The 4,194-nt window shown below is 37.3% G+C and overlaps 1 long non-coding RNA gene across 1 annotated transcript; it reads left to right on the top strand.

Annotated features, from left to right (window-relative positions):
- Positions 1-1,582: 1,582 nt before the first annotated feature.
- Positions 1,583-3,653, top strand: LOC120073958. The gene is made up of 3 exons (XR_005480850.1): positions 1,583-2,130; positions 2,430-2,504; positions 3,477-3,653. It is a non-coding gene; the product is annotated as an uncharacterized LOC120073958 (long non-coding RNA).
- Positions 3,654-4,194: the final 541 nt, after the last annotated feature.

Raw genomic sequence — 4,194 nt, 5'->3', positions numbered from 1 at the left:
AGACTTTGTATATAACGATGTTGATACTAGAGACTTACATCTCACCTAAACGACTATAGATGACACAACCTCAATCTTGAGTGTTTTGGGAACTCTTGCCTTTGAAGACTTGCCAACTTAACATGCCTACCTTTTTTAGGACTTGTCTGATCTAGGAGTTGGGAACTCAATCCACAAGATGGAATTCACTTCTTTCCCGAAGTAGGGATAAGTAGTGAAATTGCTCTCTTAAGAGCTGATTCCGGGGCTTAAACATAGTGGTCACAACTTCTCTTTGGAAGAGAAGATATGACTTATGTTTATTAGAGGGATCAGTGGTACTTAAGGAGACAGATGTAACTACAGGGGTATAACGGATATTAGCCCAGTTGTACTTATGAGTGATCTGTGAAGGGTTGTCGCACTAATAATTGGTTAAGATGGACACATAATATATCTGTGGTAAGGAGAGTTCAGCTGTCGGTCTTTAATGAAGTGTCTGGTAGTTAACAGATGGTGGATCCCATGACTAAAGTGTTTAGTCAGTTATTCACGTACCGTTGGATCTTCGAGTTACAGGTCCATAAGGTTCCCTTGATAACTCAATGGATTTAATTGAGGATCGGCTCTTGGTGTTGATTTGAAATATTCAAATTGACAAGAGGTTTTTTTATTATATATGATATAACCGGTATGATGTATGAGATACATTTAGTGGAGGATTGATATACATGAGATTTACATTAAGTACCATGGAATAGAAAAAGAACTATGGTATATATGTTTTATGAGATGAAATATTAAAACTATAGTTTATAAATATAGTATGATAAGTTGGTTATCATTAGGGAAGGAGTGAGTTTCATCTTGTGTAGCTATGTTCCCAACTCCCCAATAAGACGAATCTCTAAAATGGTAGGCTTGTCGAGTCGGCGATCTGACCACTCTCACCCATACGAATCAAAGAGCCGCCCTCATAGGCTGGAGTTCTCAACTCACTCAAGATTCAGTTCATGTTACCTATGGTCATCCTAGTGAAATGTAAGTCTCTATTATGAACGATGTTATATAATGAGACTAAACATTTTATGGTCCGGTCTTATACAAACTTCTTTATATAGAATATCCCCGTTCGCATGTCTAATACATGAATGATCAGGATCAGATCATTTGTAGCACTATGCAGTAATTGTAACATCTACAAAGCGGGCCATACTCGTAGTGTCATCAGGATAAGGTGTAACATTCCGAGCTTTTCATAATTGAAATTTTGTATTTTTGTAAAGTTTGAGGATAATTTTATTAATTTCAAAACCCAGGTTTGTTTAAAGGAAAGATATGGACTTATGTCGCAATTAATTTAAGTTTAAATAAATTTAATTTTAAAGTTAATGTAAAAAATTAAATTTAATTTGGGGAAAATTGGTTTGATTTTGAAATTTGGATTTTAAGAGGAAAAGGAAAGAGTTTTAAAAATATATATATATTCGTGTATTGAAAGAAAGAATAAAATAAGATAGAATAAAATAAAGTACATAGAATAAAATAAAATAAAACTAAATAAAATAAACTTTTCTTTTATTTATTTAATTTTTTTTAAAAAAATAATTCTCTCTCCCCTTTTTTCTTCCCTCACGCGACACATTCCCTCTCGTTTTTGTTTCTCTTCACGCCGTTAACACCCACACAGCCGCTGCCACCGTCCAATGAGTCGAGGTGTCGTCGAGTTTGTTAGATCTGAAGTCGTTCACCGCGTCGCTTCCCTCAGGCGCCGCCCAGCCCTCATTCGCCAGCTGCGGCCAGATCTGAAGGCCCAACCGCGTGTTAGATCTGAAGGCCCAACCCGTGCGTCCGTCGCCTACGCCATTCGCGAGTCTCCAACCGCTTGATCTGTCAGCGTTGCCTTGGTTTATGCCGCTTTACCTGTTTCGTGCGCCTCAGGTCTGTCCGACATCGAAGTCCTAGCCATAAGTCTTTAGCCGCCCTATGTCGCATGCCAGACTGTCTGTTAGTCGCCACTAGCTGCAAAAGTGCCAGCCTTCAGCCCGATGCCCAGTGGCCCAGCCCCTTTTGCCGCACTCACGCCGTTCGAGCCAGCCTTTTGTTGCCGCAATCGTCGTTTGGGTTTCATTGGATTCTTAAATAATTTGGGTAAGAGCTGAGTTTTGGATTTTTCTTTGAGGGATTTGATTATCCCATTTGGTTTTAGGTTAAAATTATTCATCTCTCTTTATGTTTGGACTATAGAATCAAAGATTGAAGATTTTGAGACATTTCTTTAAAGTTTAAGACCAATTTTGGTGGAAAATTTGTTAAGGTTGGTAAGTCTTTGTGAGTTTTGAAAATTAACCTTGAGCCAAGCCACGATTTCAGTAAAGTTAAAATATGAGACCATGAGTAAACTGGTTAATTATAAAGGACTCATGGATTAATTTAAATATTGGATTTAGTATAGGTGTCGCTTCAAGGCTCTGCTTGGCAAGGAGGGGATAAGCTTGCTTGAACTAATTTGGATTTACTTTGAGGTCAGTAATCTTACTACTGGAACTGCCCACGTGCTAGACAATGATAACTATGATTTATTGAGGATTATTGATTAGCATATTGTAATGTATGCCTTCATTGACTGAGGTTTTAAAGAACTAGAGCTAAGTATTGATAATTATGATTTACTGAGGATTATTAATTAGCATGATGTTTACGTATGCCTTCATTGATTGAGATTTGAAAGGACTAGATGCGCATAGAGATATATGAATGCTAACATGATTTGAGTATATTATGATTCTTGGAGATTCTGTTGACTCTGAGGATGATGAGATGTATATGTATGTTATGGGACTAGGACAATGAGATGTATATGTATGTTATGAGACTAGGTTAACGAGAGGTATATGTATGTTGTAGAGCCATGATGTTGAGGTGTATATGTATGTTATAGAATCATGTTGTGATACTTGTGATGTTGAGATTGTGATAGTGTCCTCACTGATTAGTTAGATGCCCACTAGAGGTTGTGTTTCCTTTGGGATTCACTAGAGGTTGTGTTTCCTTCGGGATCCACCAGGGGTTGTGTTTCCTTCGGGATCCACCAGGGGTTGTGTTTCCTTCAGGATCCACCAGGGGTTGTATTTCCTTCGGGATCTACCAGGGGATTCACCAAGGGTTGTGTTTCCTTCGGGATTCACCAAGGGTTTTGTTTCCCTCGGGATTCACCAGAGGTTTTGTTTCCCTCGGATTCACCAGAGGTTGTATTTTCTTCGGGATTCACCAGAGGTTGTGGGTCCTACGGGACTTACTAGAGGTAGTAGGCATACTTAACTACAGTAGGATAAAAATAAGCTTTTCATATATGTATGTGTCTCATGAAGACTAGAGAAGTTTATATATTCCACCAAAGGTAGGCATCTAGAGGACATAGATGCCTAGCCTGACCCCAGTAGTGGGGTTACATACTGAGTATTTTATACACATCCTTTCTCATGTTGTTGTTTCAGGTAAAGATAGAGATGCACCGACGATTGACAAGTGGAATCCGTGATCGAGTCACTGGGACCAGTTTTATGCTTCTGCTCATGAGATTTAGATTTCTTTTCATGTTTTTTTTAACTTTCAGTTTTGATGTTTGAAACTTACTATTAAGAATTGTTTTCAGACTTATTTATTATCATTTATGATTTATGGGTACCCTATTGTTTGTTTTTAATATTTGAATTTAATGGACTTTTGAGCTTACCTTATTTATTTAGCATTTATTTCACCATAAAAGGGTGTCGTTTTAAGTTCCATGCATGCACGTATTTAGTAACAGCCTAATTAGAGTCCTAGGGGGTCGGGTCATTACATAAGGTACCCAACCTTATCCATCTACTACAAACCATTTAGGTTATCATTTAAACATGATCCACCCGTATGTCCCCACATATACGTTTAAGTTATAAAGACAACCTTGGATGTTAGTTTATTGGTTTGTGGTTAATGCAACTAAAACATCACATATTTTATAGACAGTGAATAAAATATCATATATTTTATTAATCACATAATGAGTTTGTTCATACAATGTTTATAAACTATAGGACTCTACGAGATTTAGGGCATCAACCCCAACAGTATGATAATGATTTTTGACTTGAAATTTTTAGGTTTTGAATGCTTTACACCTTTAATGTTGTGACTTCGAGTATTTTAAACCCTGAAGTTTTATACGATTGA

This window comes from Benincasa hispida, chromosome 3 (genome assembly GCF_009727055.1).
Source record: "Benincasa hispida cultivar B227 chromosome 3, ASM972705v1, whole genome shotgun sequence".
Taxonomy (NCBI): domain Eukaryota; kingdom Viridiplantae; phylum Streptophyta; class Magnoliopsida; order Cucurbitales; family Cucurbitaceae; genus Benincasa; species Benincasa hispida.
The sequence above is the reverse complement of the archived record's forward strand: the minus strand, read 5'-3'. Positions and strand labels throughout refer to the sequence as shown.